General features: G+C 43.4%; 1 protein-coding gene and 1 long non-coding RNA gene across 4 annotated transcripts in view; both read left to right on the plus strand.

Annotated features, from left to right (window-relative positions):
- The window catches only part of DENND4C (DENN domain containing 4C), a 229387-nt gene that overhangs the window by 33049 nt on the left and 181491 nt on the right, over nt 1–14847 (plus strand). The window lies entirely within an intron of this gene.
- LOC118154809 (uncharacterized) lies at nt 1323–4889 on the plus strand. Its single transcript, XR_004745072.3, has 2 exons — nt 1323–1449; nt 4519–4889. It is a non-coding gene; the product is annotated as an uncharacterized LOC118154809 (long non-coding RNA).

Raw genomic sequence — 14847 nt, forward strand, 5'->3', positions numbered from 1 at the left:
ATTTGCTGGTCATAGGTGGGGGGGAAAAAAAAGAGGAGTTCATGACATTCAGCTTGGCCGGGCTTGGTGTACACCTATAATCCTAACATTTTGGGAGGCCAAGGTGGGATGATCACTTGAGGCCGGGAGTTTGAGTCCAGCCTGGGCAACATAGCAAGACTGTCTCTACAGAGAAAAATAAAGACATTCGTCTTTTTTTTTTTTTTTTTTGCTTTTTGAGACAGACTCTCACTCTGTTGCCTAGGCTGGAGTACAGTGGTGTGATCTTGGCTCACTTGCAACCTGTGCTTCTTGGGTTCAAGTGAGTCTTCTGCCTCAACCTCCCGAGTAGCCGGGACTACAGGCGCACACCACCACACCCAGCTAATTTTTGTATTTTTAGTTAAGATGAGGTTTCACTATATTTGCTAGGCTAGTCTCAAACTCCTGACCTCATGATGATCCGCCTGCCTCGGCCTCCCAAAGTGCTGGGATTACAGGCATGAGCCACCGTGACTAGCCGATATTTATCTTAAGAACTACCCTTTCCTTCTTTTTGTTTTTTTTATATCTTATTTGCCTCTTTGCTCCCTTTCTTCACAACCTGTAACCCCAGTTATTGAGCCCCTGCTCTGTATGCTCTGTACGAGGAACATTATTCCTAACTCTCAGAGTATTGCAAAAGATACTTTATTCCTAATTTACAGATAAGGCTCAGAGGATTAGAAATCCACCTAATGATAAACAGCTGTAACTACTACGCAAGTTCTTTTCCAAGACCTGCTTCTCTCTTTCTACTGTAAAACAATGCCTCTCCAAACCCTGGCAATTGCCTCAGCCTAGACCTTGCCCACTTGGGCCAGACAGCTTATGCCTGCCTGTCATGCAAGGCTTTTAGACTTGTCTCTTTCTTAAGCCCTTTTCTCATGTGTTGTTCACTGCTAGTTCACCTGGATCTTACTCCTTTAGCTCCCAGTCATCAATCAGCTATTCTTATAATCTAAGAACATAGGTAACACCTGGGCATTGTAATGCTGGCCTTCTATAGACAGTGGGAGGAGGTGGGAGTGAGAAGATGACAGACAGGTGAAAAAATATATGGGCAGGTAGGATGCACTCTGCTAGGGCATGCCTTCTTTCAATCTAAATGAAGAGCTCAGATAGCTGCTATGGATACGGTTTTATGCTAGTGACTATGCTGGGTACACAGATGTACAAAATGTGATTCCTGCCCTTAATAAGGAGAATTAATCCAGCAGGGGAGCTAGGACAGGCACACAGCAAAGCCTGATTAAAAAGTACAGCAGGAACATAGAAAAGAGGCTGCTTCTGGGTGGGAAAATAGATGATTACAAAGAGCGGGGGATGGGAGGCAGAGAGCCTTCCAGGCAAGGGGAAAACATGCAAAAAGAGAAGAAAAGCACCTTTCAGGAGTCTCCTGCATAGAGCCCTGGGTGGCTGATGGAGAAGGTATGTTAGATTAAGGGGGAAGCTTGGGAATGACTCACAGGGAGTCATTGAAGATTAATAAGTAATATGATCAGAAATGGGCAATTCGGTTACTACTTTGGCAGAGAACATGGATCAAAGCAGACGCTGGCTAGATTGAAGGATGTGATAGATTCATACCTAGAATGAAACTCAGAGAACTGGTAGATAAGCAGCTTTCAAACTTGAAATCTTAGCCATTGTAAACAAATAGATTAAACTAAATTGCTCTGGTTGGAGTAAGTGGGAGGGAAAAACTGAGTTCTTTCCTCCCTCTCATTTCTTTCTTTCTCTCCTAGTGGTTTCAGAAGGGGCTTCTTGTTTTAAAATCAATGATCAAAGGGCTTAGTCAACCACAACCAGCTCCTGCCTGTTACCTGTTTTTTCAAATAAAAACCGATGGGGATACAGCCATGCCTTTTTGATTTTACATTGTCTGTGGCTGCTTTCATGTTACAATGACTAAGCTGAATAATCAGGACAGAGAAACTCCATGGTCCACAAAATTGAAAGTATTTGCTATCTGGCCCTTTAAAGACAAGGATTGCCAACCTCCCATCTAGGGCTTTGTTACAATGCACAGGTGTTACCTATGTTCTTGGTCTGTGGTCTAAGTGTCATCCTTAGACATCAGCACACATTGTCCCTCTGTGCACAGATAGCTCAGGGTGGTAAAGATTCATTTAGGAGTCACTGCCTTGGAGTTAGGAGTAGTGTGAGATGGCTTATGGTCAAGGGAGAGGGTCCGGCAAGAAAACAAAGGAGGTCCTGAGAAAACCTTAAGGAATGCCTCGATTTAGGGGACAGCCTGAGAGAATCACAGGAGAAATCACTGGGAAAAGTACCAATTCTCATTGATGCCAGAAAATTACGACACACTGAAAGCCTTTTCTTTCTCCTCCTCCTTCCTCTTCCTCCTCCTCTTCTTCTTCTTTCTTTGTCTTCCTCCTCTTCTTTGTTGAGACAGGATCTCCCTCTCTGTTGTCCAGGCTAAAGTGCAATGGCATGATTTGGCTCACTGCAGACTTGAGCTCCTGGGTTCATCCTCCCACCTTAGCCTCTCAAGTAGCTGGGACCACAGGCGCACACCACCCTTGACTAATTTTTTTTTTTTTTTGAAATGGAGTTTCTCGTTGCTCAGGCTAGAGTGTGATGGCACAATCTTGGCTCATTGCGACCTCCACCTCCCAGGTCCAAGCGATTCTCCTGCCTCAGCCTCCTGAGTAGCTGTGATTACAGTCAGGCACCACCAGGCCTGGCTAATTTTGTATTTTCAGTAGAGACGGGGTTTCTCCATGTTATTCAGGCTGGTCTCAAATTCTCTACCTCAGGTGATCAGCCCGCCTCGGCCTCCCAAGGAGCAAGACTCCATCTCAAAATAATTGTTTTTAGAGGCCGGCTGCGGTGGCTCACACCTGTAATTCTAGCACTTTGGGAGGCCGAGGTGGGTGGATCACCTGAGGTCAGGAGTTCAAGACCAGCCTGGCCATCATGGTACAACCCCATCTTTTAAAAAAAAATTGTTTTTAGAGACTGTCTCAAAAAATTTATTCTTTTTCTCAAAACATTATTATTATTTTTAAATTTAATTAATTTATTTGAGATGATGTCTCAGTCTGTCACCTAGGCTGAAGTACAGTGGCTGGATCTTGGCTCACTGCAACCTCTGCCTCCCAGGTTTAAGCGATTCTCTTGCCTCAGCCTCCTGAGTAGCTGGGATCATAGGTTCATGCCACAACATCTGGTAGATTTTTGTATTTTTAGTAAAGATGGGATTTCATGATGTTGGCCAGGCTGGTCTCAAACTCTCAACCTCAAATGATCTGCCCACCTCAGCCTCCCAAAGTGCTGGGATTATAGCCATGAGCCACCACGCCCATCCAAAAAAAAATTTTTTAATAAAAAAATAAAATGGGGATAATAATGAGCCCACCTCATGTGAGTATTACCTAAAGGGCTTAGAACAATACCTAACATGTGGTAAAGACTCTGTAAGTATTATTTATTACTATTTCCACAAGATGAAAATTATAGACCTGTGCTGTTTGTTATGACTAAGATAGAGAGGTTTTGGCCAGTAACAGTTGCTCATGCCTGGAATCCCAGAGCTGTGGGAGGCCGAGGCAGGTGGATCATTTGAGGTCAGGAGTTCAAGACTAGCCTGGGCGACATGGCCAAAACCCCATCTCTACTAAAAAACATACAAAATTAGCCGGGTGTGGTGGCTCATGCCTGTAACTCCAGCTGCTCGGGAGGCTGAGGCATGAGATTTGCTTGAACCTGGGAAGCAAACATTGCAGTGAGTGGAGACTGATCCACTGCACTCCAGCCTGGATGACAGAGTGTAACTCTGACACACACACACACACACACACACACATACACACACACACACACACACACACAAAGGAGTTTTAACTTTGCATGTGTTTGGTAATGTTTATGAAGTATTTAGATATCTCAAAATGAATGAAGAGGATTATTAGGCCCACCTGCAGTACCGTTAATCATTTCAGGGGATCAGCTATCTAGGTGAAAGTTCACAGGGGAGTACACATCATTGCAACACACATTAGACCAAAGTTCAAGAAAGACAGAGTTTCTGAGTCATTTATCTATCTTATCATAAGACCAGCAAGCCTCTTAGCACCACAAAGTAGATGTAACTAAAATGTTACAGGAAATGACTCCAATCTAGAGCAAAGTTAGTCCCATGCATAGTGAAAGGTCATGCCTGACAAAAATGACCCATGCTACGTGTCACACATGATCAGGTGGCATATTGCTCAGGATGCCAGTATGCGATCCATCTTTGCAAGAGTCAGATCATTGTCTCTCCTTAGAAAAGGCTTTCTCTGTGCCCCAAACAGTTTCCCCTTCCAGGTTACTTCCTAAAGTATATTCACCTTAACTTATAAGCAAAGGAAATCTTTCTCAAGTCCTCTGAGTTTATTATTTCCCTTTTCTAGACTCTGATCAGGGTCATCTGAGTATGGATAAGGTTCCCGGAGAAGACTGCTTGAGGACATTGAATGTTTATGAATTTCACAGGTATTCAAGAGTGGCTGCACCTGGAGCTGGGAGCTGAGCATCATGAAGATTAAAACATAAAGTAAGCTGGGTGTGGTGGCTCATATCTGTAATCCCAACATTTTAGGAGGCCAAGGTGGGCAGATCTCTTGAGGTCAGGAGTCTGAGACCAGCCTGACCAATGTGGAGAAACCCCTTCTCTATTAAAAATACAAAATTAGCTGGGTGTGGTGATGCGTGCCTGTAATCCCAGCTACTCGGGAGGCTAAGGCAAGAAAATTGCTTGAACCTGGGAGGCAGAGGTTGCAGTGAGCGAGATTGAGCCATTGCACTCCATCCTGGGCAACAAAAGTGAAACTACGTCTCAAAAAAAAAGAATAAAAAAACATAAAGTGTGCTCATAAAATTGAGAGGAGTGGACCAGGCACAGTGGCTTACACCTGTAACCCCAGCATTTTGGAAGGCCAAGGCAGGTGGATCTCCTGACATCAGAAGTTCGGGACCAGCCTGGCCAACATAGTGAAACACCGTCTGTACTACAAATACAAAAAAGTAGCTGGGAATGGCAGTGGGCACCTGTAATCCCAGATACTCAGGAGGCTGAGGCAGGAGGATCCTTTGAAGAGAGGCAGAGGTTGCAGTGAGCTGAGACTGCACCATTGCACTCCAGCCTGGGCAACAAGAGCAAAACTTCGTCTCAAGAAAAAAGCAATTGAGAGGAGTTAGAAAGAATCATCTTGAATCAATTAACGACATGTTGGGGGGCAGTGTGGTGTAGCAGTTTAGTGGCTTTAAACACAGGTTTGGTTTATATACCAGCTTTCACCTTTGCAAAATGCCGTATGTACAAGGTAATTCACAGCGGCATTGTTTACAATAAAAAATGACTGGAAATATACTAAATGTTCATCACTAGGGAACTAATTAAATAAATTATGGGCATAACCATGTGGAAAGTTGTCCAAATGGAAAAGCAAGATATAGAACAGGGTATAAATTATGTTACCCTTTGTAACAAAATAAAAAGGGTAATTTTTTTTTTTTTTTTTTTTTTTTTTTTGATACAGAGTCTTGCTCAGTTGCCCGGGGTGGATTGCAGTGGCATGATCACAGCTCAATTCAATCTCTGCTTCCTGGGCTCAAGCAATCCTCCCCCATCAGCCTCCCAAGTGTTCAAGGAAATGCAAACTAAAAACTGAATGACATACTACTACTAACCCACTGGGATGGCACAAATTTTTTAAATAGTGAGGAGGTGGAGCACCAAAACCTCATACACTTATTGGTTATAAGTAAAACTTAAAAGGTTTTTTTTGTTTTTGAGACGAAGTCTCGCTCTTATTGCCCAGGCTGTAGTGCAATGGCACAATCTCGGCTCACCACAACCTCCACCTCCTGGGTTCAAGCAAGTCTCCTACCTCAGCCTCCCGAGTAGCTGGGATTACAGGTGCGTGCCACCATGCCTGGCTAATTTTTTGTATTTTTGCCCGGCTAATTTTTTGTATTTTTGCCCGGCTAATTTTTTGTATTTTTAGTAGAGACAGGGTTTCACCGTGTTTGCCAGAATGGTCTCCATCTCCTGACCTTGTGATCTGCCTGCTTCAGCCTCCCAAAGTGCTGGATTACAGGCATGAGCTACCTCGCCCATCCTAACTTTAAAGTATTTTAAGGAGTCTGGGTGCGGTGGCCTCTCACCTATACTCCTGACTCACAAGGCCAGGAGTTCAAGACCAGCCTGACCAATATGGTGAAACCCTGTCTCTACTAAAAATATGAAAATTAGCTGGGCATGTTGGCATGCACCAGTAGTCCCAGCTACTCAGGAGGCTGAGGCAGGAGAATTGCTTGAACCTGTGAGGGGAAGGTTGCAGTGAGCCAATGAGCCAAGATTGTACCACTGCATTCCAGCCTGGGTGACAGAGCAAAACTCCATCTCAAAAAAAAATTTTTTTAAGGAAAACTATTTGTGACTTTCCTCACATCAATCAACATACACTATAGGCAAGCAAAGAAAAAAAGAATGGGGGCTGTTAGGGGTGGGAATCACAGGAAAAATGGAAAAAGTTTTCCGAGGACAGAGTGGTGAAATAAAGAGAAAAATCATGGGAGGAAAGTAAATAATAGAGACGAGTAAAAAAGTAGAAGACAGAGGCAAATTGTGAGCTACAGAAGGAAAAGAGGCAGTTAGGAGGAGAATAGACATGTGAAGCCAAAGTGTAAAAATGAGATGATATATAAAGTGCCTAAACTAGCGCTTAGAATATAGGATTACATAATATTCAAATACAGTTATTAACTATAAATCAGGGGGAAAAGTAAAAGAAATGCCAGGTATTCAATAACTGCTTTTTTTGAGACGGAGTCTCACTCTGTCACCCATGCTGGAGTGCAGTAGCTTAATCTCGGCTCACTGCAACTTTCTGTGTTCAAGTTACTCTCCTGCCTCAACCTCCCAAAGTAGCTGGGATTACAGGTGTGGGCCACCATGACCAGCTAATATTTGTATTTTTACTAAAGACTGGGTTTCACCATGTTGGCCATCTGGTCTTGAACTCCTGATCTTAAATGATCCACCCACCTCGGCCTCCCAAAGTGCTGAGATTATAGGCGTGAGCCACCACATCCAGCTGATAATTGCTTATGAAATAAATGTTCAGATGTGATGCATAAAGTACATTGGTTATATCAGTGTTCTGTGCTAAATTAGCAGTGTATATTGCTAATGTTAGCTCCCCCCCACCACATAGTTCTATTTTTATCTTAATTTGAGGCTGTTATTGTTTTAGATCTATTGTTAAGGCAGCAAGGAATATTCAGGATGTAATTTGGTTTCTCATTTCCTGGCAACAATCATGTGAGAGGCAAATGAGAGCCTTTTGCTGAAAGGCTTTTTAAATCTGTAGTAATGAGAACAAATATTAAGTAATGTGCTTGTGGATAAATAGAAGTTGCAACGCTGTAATTCAGTCTTCATCTGAGGAAACCAAAGTTCATTATAAAACCATAATTACACTCGAGATTCTTTACTGAGGCAAGGCTGGCTGATGCCTGTAATCTTAGCACTTTGAGAAGCTGAGGCAGGAGGATCCTTTGAGCCCAGGAGTTCAAGACCAGCCTGGGCAACATAGGGAGACCCTGTCTCTATCTTGAAAAAAAAAAAAAAGATTCTGTACTGAAATGTGGTGCAAGGTTGGAACACTAACTGCATGGGAAAGTTGCAGGCAATGCCTGAGTTTCCCTGTGCAGGTTATGAAATACGCAACCAATTAAAAATTACTGTAAAGCACTCCTCAAGCATAAATATCAGCATTCTGAAAAATGAAGGGGACTGAAGGTGGCGAGTGCCAGGATGTTTTTCTTCTCTGAGGGGAAAAAGAGATACGGCAAAAGATGCCAATTTAACAATAAGAGGCCTAGTGTGGTTCGTGCAGGACTGTCCACAGGTGTTTGGCAGTATAAGTGGGCATTTCATCACCCACCTGCCAGTTGTCGTACCTAGCATCACCCCTCCAGGTCAACATTTGCCTTCCCCGACTCAAGTCTGCCAAAAACACATTCATGCTACTATTGTTATTCCTTCTCAGGTCAAATCTTATCAGTTTATTTGCCTGTGACCTGGGGCCTGGGGTAGTAAGGTGGGATGACCTTACTCCTTGACCCAGGAGGTCAAGGCTGAAGTGAGCCATGATAGTGCCACTGCACTCCAGCCTAGGTGACAGAGTGAGACTGTGTCTCAAAAAATAAAAATAAAAATGGACAGATACTTCTAAATAGTCAAATTGCCATCTTCTTTTTTTTTTTTTTTTTGGAGACGGAGTCTCACTGTGTTGCCAGGTTGGAGTGCAGTAGTGCGATCTCAGCTCACTACAACCTCCAGCTCCTCGATTGAAGCAATTTTCTGCCTCAGCATCCCCAGTAGCTGGGACTACAGGTGCGTGCCATCACACCCTGCTAATTTTTGTATTTTTAGTAGAGATGGGATTTCACCATGTTGGCCAGGATGGTCTCAATCTCTCTCTCTCTTTTTTTTTTTTTTTTTTGTCAAATCACCTGAGGCAGGCGGACTGAGTCCAAAAATGGAGTCAGCCTGGTCTCGATATCTTGACCTTATTAACCGCCCGCCTTAGCCTCCCAAAGTGCTGGGATTAGAGGTGTGAGCCACCATGCCCAGCCCTAAATTGTCTTCTATTAATGGTAATCATAAACCAGTGTACACTCCCACTAAAAATATATGAGAATGCCTATTATCCTAAACCAAATATCAGAACCGTTGATGTTTACCATCTAAGCTAAAATAGCATATTTTTGTAGTTTAGTGTGCATTTCTTATATTATGAAGGAGACTGGGAATCTTTTCCAGAATTTGGGGAGGTAGGTGTATAAATGAATACAATACAAAAATACTGTGACAAAGATTTTTCTATGGTGCTCTTGGTTAGGAAGGTCAAAGAAAGTCCCGCAGAGGAAGTGGCATTTGATCTAGGTCCTGCAGGACGAGTTGGAATTCCGACATAGAGCTTATTGATCCTGGTATGTAGTCAGCTAAATGTTCAACAGCTATACATTGGCTTATGTGATGAAATTAGCCAGGTGCAGTGTCCCACGCCTGTAATAACAGCACTGTGGGAAGCTGAGGTGGGAGGACCACTTGACTGCAGGAGTTCAAGACCAGGCTAGGTAACACAGGGAGACCTCATCTCTCCAAAAGATACAAAAATTAGCTGGGTGTGAGGCAGAGCATTCGGTGAGCCAAGATCACGCCATTGCACTTCAGCTTGGGCAACAAGAGTGAAACTCTGTCCCCCCCCAAAAAAAATTAGCTAAGCATGGTGGTAAGCACCTGTAAGTCCCAACTACTCTGGAGGTTGAGGCAAGAGGATGACTTGAGCCCAGGAACTTGAGGCAGCAGTGAGCTGTGACTGTGTTGATGCACTCCAACATGGGGGACAGAGACTCTGTCTCAAAAAAATAAAAAGAAATGATAAAATTGAGATGTTTGGGTTGAGGCGGGAGGATTGCTTGAGTCCAAGAGTTCAAGGTTGCAGTGAGCTATGCTAGCACCACTTCATTCTAACCTGGGCTACACAGCAAGACCCTGTCTCTTTAAATAAATAATACATAAATAAGATGTATAGGCAACAAGTTTTCTGGATGGTTAAGGAGATTTTTGGCTATATATGGCAAGACACTGACACACAAATACCAGTACATAATTAAACAAACCACTGGTGCGACTGGGTCACCCCTGGGGTACTAGGGCAGGAGCTTTATAGTGTACATCTGGTTTCTTCCACTTTCTGGATGTTGAGCGACATCTAATGGCCAAATAGGAAAAAGTCTATATTTTCAATTTTCACTTTCTTCTCTCTTTTCTCAAGGTCTCACTCTGACACCCGGACTAGAGTGCAGTGGGACAGTCACAGCTCGCTGCAGCCTTGACCTCCTGGGTTCAAATGATTGCCCCACCTCAGCCTCCCGAGTAGATGGGACTATTGGAATGTGCTACTATGCCCAGCTAATTTTTCTGTTTTTTGGCTGCCCAGGCTGGTTCAGTATTTTATTTTATTTTACTTTATTTTCTTATTTTTTTTTTTGAGATGGAGTCTCATTCTGTCCCCAAGGCTGGAGTGCAGCGCTACGATCTCAGTTTACAGCCACCTCCGCCTCCGGGATTCCAGCAATTCTTCAGTCTCAGACTCCTGAGTAGCTAGGTGCAGTGTCGCATGCCTGTAATAACAACACTGTGGGAAGCTGAGGTGGGATGACCACTTGACTGCAGGAGTTCAAGACCAGGCTAGGTAACACAGGGAGACCTCATCTCTCCAAAAGATACAAAAATTAGCTGGGTGTGAGGCGGAGCATTCGGTGAGCCAATGCACCACCATGCCTGGCTAATTTTTGTATTTCTAGTAGAGACCGGGTTTCACCATGTTGGCCTGGCTGGTCTCGAACTCCTGACCTTATGAGCCGCTGTGCCCAGCCCAGTATTTTCGTTTCTTTTCTTTTTTTAACCAGGTTTCTTCCCAAATTCCTTTTTTACTTTTTTTCTTTTTTCTTTTTTTTTTTTTTTTTGAGACTGAGTCTCGGTCTGTCGCCAGGCAGGAGTAGAGTGGCACGATCTCGGCTCACTGCAACCTCCGCCTCCTGGGTTCAAGTGATTCTCCTGCCTCAGCCTCCTGAGTAGCTGGGACTACAGGTGCCTGCCACCACGCCCAGCTAATTTTTATATTTTTAGTAGAGACGGGGTTTCACCATGTTGGCCAGGATGGGCTTGATCTCTTGACCTTGTGATCTGCCCGCCTCGGCCTCCCAAAGTGCTGGGATTACAGGAGTGAACCACCGCGCCCAGCCCCAGTATTTTTTTTTCAAAGAAAATTCTCTTGTAGGAACATATACACAACCTTAAAAAAATTTACCTCCAGATTTAAGGAAAACTTGAGTCTTATTTGTCCATAAACCTATAAGAAAACTGAATAAAACGGAGGTAAGTTAATTTTTTTTTTTTTTTTTTTGAGACAGTTTCCCTCTTGTCCAGCCTGGAGTGCAATGGCATCATCTCGGCTCACTGCAACCTCTGCCTCCCTGGTTCAGGTTATTGTCCTGCCTCAACCTCCTGAGTAGCTGAGATTACAGGTGTGCACCACCACATCCGGCTAATTTTTGCATTTTTAGAGATGGGGTTTCACCATGTTGGTCAGGCTGGTCTCAACCTCCTGACCTTAGGTGATCCACCTTCCCCGGCCTTGCAAAGTGCTGCGATTATAGGTGTGAGCCACCGCCCTGGCCAGGGGTAAGTTAATTTGTGTGGTAATTTTCTTTTTTCTGAGACGGAGTTTCGCTCCTGTTACCCAGACTGGAGTGCAATGGCGCGATCTCGGCTCACCGCAACCTCCGCCTCCCAAGTTCAGGCAATTCTCCTGCCTCAGCCTCCTGAATAGCTGGGATTACAGGCACGCACCACCGTGCCCAGCTAATTTTTTGTATTTTTAGTAGAGACGGGGTTTCACCATGTTGACCAGGATGGTGTCGATCTCTTGACCTCGTGATCCACCCACCTTGGCCTCCCAAAGTGCTGGAATTACAGATGTGAGCCACCGCGCCTGGCCCTATGTGGTAATTTTCATTGAATGAAATAGAAAAAGAAGGATGTTAGAATTGGAAGAGACCTTATAGCCAATCTCTTCATTTTGTCGACAAGGAAATTTAAGTCCAGAGAGAAATGATTTGTCCAAAGCCACACTGCTAGTGAGCTATTAATGCTCTAATATAGTTATGATTTTGCTACAATGAAGAGAGGAATAGTGGATATTTACCCATCCATTTGCAAAGAAAAAAAAAGACAAATACTTTCTGATTACTTTAAAACCTTTTAATTTATAATATTGGTCATGCATAGAATTTAATATGTATAATGCTCAATACTATAGTAGTTACCGGCCATTAGGTTCTTGGCCTAGGGTATTTGATTTTTCAGACCAACAGTGGACAAAAACAAATTCCTATGATTGCCAGACTATATTTCAAAAGACCCAAGTAAAATTTTGACGTCTGTAATCTGAGAGTTGCTTCTCTAATATTTCTCTTTGCCTCTTATCTGACAGTAGGCAAAGTTGAGGTAGGAGATGAGTATCAATCCACATCATTTAATCAACCAATACCTAAAATGTATCGATCCCCTTTCATATGTTCAGCATCATAGGGATTGTGGGGACACAGCGCTATACATAATGGAGGACAAGTAATGATGAACTCACTTCTCCAACCTGTTGAGAGGAGTTAAATCAAAAGCAGCTTTGAGGTAGAAGGGAAATTACAACAGTACTATAACCACTCTTGGAGATCTATTTATTAATTCACTGATAAGTATTTGTTGAGTATCTACTATATATACCAGTGCTATGGATACAGCAGAGATCCACACCCAAACTCTTGATGAAGCTTATAACTTGATAACTATATACCAACAATTGTGATAAGTGCTACCAAAAAAAAGTACTGGCTGGGTGAAGTGGCTCATGCCTGTAATTCCAGCACTTTGGGCAGCTGAGGCGGGCGGATCACCTGAGGTCAGGAGTTTGAGACCAGCCTGGCCAACATGGTGAAACCCCATCTCTACTAGAAATACAAAAATTAGCCAGGTGTTGTGGTGCATGCCTGTAATTCCAGCTACCTGAGATGCTGAGGCAGGAGAATCGCTTGAACCTGGGGAGTGGAGGTTACAGTAAGCTGAGATTGCACCACTTCACTCTAGTCTCGGCAGAAAGAGCGAAACTCCATCTCAAAAAAAAAAAAAGTACTGGTGCCGTAATTATAAAATAGCGGGTTTTTTTTAGTGTTTGCTATGTACCATGCACTATTCTTAGCACTCGACACAGATCTGTTAATACCACAATCCTATAACAAAGTTTCTTATCTCATTTTTTTTTTTTTGGTGCCTAATCAAGGTTGCTACCATCACCTTATCTTGTTTTATAGATAAGAAAATTGAGAAACAAGGTTTTTTAGTATTTGAGATGCAATCTCACTCTGTCGCCCAGGCTGGAGTCCAGTGGTGCAATCTCAGCTCACTGCAACCTCCACCTCCAGGGTTCAAGCAATTCTCCTGCCTCAGCCTCCTGAGAAGCTGAGACTACAGGTGCACGCCAACATGCTGGCTAATTTTTGTATTTTTGGTAGAGACAGGGTTTCGCCATATTGCCCAGTCTGGTCTCAAACTCCTGACCTCATGATCCACCCCCCTCAGCTTCCCCAAGTGCTGGGATTACCGGTGTGAGCCACCACACCCAGTTGAGTGTTTTGTTTGTTTTTTAACTTGCTCAAGTTTACACAAATTGGTAAATGGCTATGTGGCCTTGAGAAAAAGAGTATATCAGGAGGGTATACACTAGTCAGGAAAACTAGAGTGTAATGTAAAGAATAATGACTACCCATCTTGCCTAAGTAACCTTGACTGCAGTTCAGTACTCCCTTGAGCTGTAGATCCATATATGTGACTCCATGTGGATGTCCCATAGGCATCTCAGAGTCAACACATCCAAAATCATTCTTTCCTTCCCCTTAGGATACTATTCTCATGTTTTGTGTCTCAGTAAATGTACCATGACCCACTCAATTGCCCAAGCCAGAAAACTGGGCATAAATTCTATCCAACATTGATTTTGGACAATGAGTACAAAAGTCAACACATGAAAAAGGCAAATAAAGTCTTTGCATTATTATAAAAATAGTATTGACTTTGTAGACCCTTCTGAATGTTCTTGGAGACACCATGGTCCATAGACCACACTTTGAAAGCTGCTATTCTAGCTCTGAAATCTCCCATTAATTGTAGACATTGCAAGCATCTTCTCCTAGTCTATCAATCTTTTTTTTTAAACTTTATTTGGAATATATATATATATATATATATATATATATATATGTATATATATATTTGAGATGGAGTTTCGCTCTTGTCACCCAGGCTGGAGTGCAATGGCACTATCTTGGCTCATTGCAACCTCTGCCTCCCAGGTTCAAGTGACTCTCGTGCCTCAGCCTCCCAGGTAGTTGGAATTACAGGTGTGCGCCACCACACTCAGCTAATTTTTTTTTTTTTTTTTGAGACGAAGTTTTGCTCTTGTTGTCAAGACTGCAGTGCTGCGGTACAGTCTCGGCTCACCACAACCTCCATCTCCCAGGCTCAAGTGATTCTCCTGACTCAGCCCCCTGAGTAGCTGGGATTACAGGTGTGTGCCACCATGCCCGGCTAATTTTTTGTATTTTTAGTAGAGGCAGGATTTGATCATCTTGGCCAGGCTTGTCTCGAACTCCTGACCTCAGGTGATCCACCCACCTTGGCCTCCCAAAGTGTTGGGATTACAGGCATGAGCCACGGCACCCAGCCAAAATTTATATTTTTAAATGAAATCACATGAAAGTATTGTTTCTACCAGATGGCTCATTTATTTGTAGAAATGTTAGCCAGTATTTCTTTTCTTTTTTTTTGAGACAGAGTCTCACTTTGTTGCCCAGGCTGGAGTGCAGTGGCACCATCTCAGCTCACTGCAACCTCTGCCTCCCAGGTTCTAGCGATTCTCCTACTCAGTCTCCTGAGTAGCTGGGATTACAGGGAGGTACCACCATGCCTGGCTAATGTTTTTTTGTTTTGTTTTGTTTTTTCCCTAGTAGACACTAGAAAAAATGTTTGGCCATGTCGGCCAGGCTGGTCTTGAACTCCTGACCTCAGGTGATTCACCTGCCTCAGCCTCCCAAAGTACTGGGATTACAGATGTGAGCCACCGCACTTTGCCCCAATATTTCTTTTAAATACAAATTATACATTATCCTTTTCTTTTTGGCTGCTCTAGG

The sequence above is a fragment of the Callithrix jacchus genome, chromosome 1, assembly GCF_049354715.1.
Source record: "Callithrix jacchus isolate 240 chromosome 1, calJac240_pri, whole genome shotgun sequence".
Classification (NCBI taxonomy): domain Eukaryota; kingdom Metazoa; phylum Chordata; class Mammalia; order Primates; family Cebidae; genus Callithrix; species Callithrix jacchus.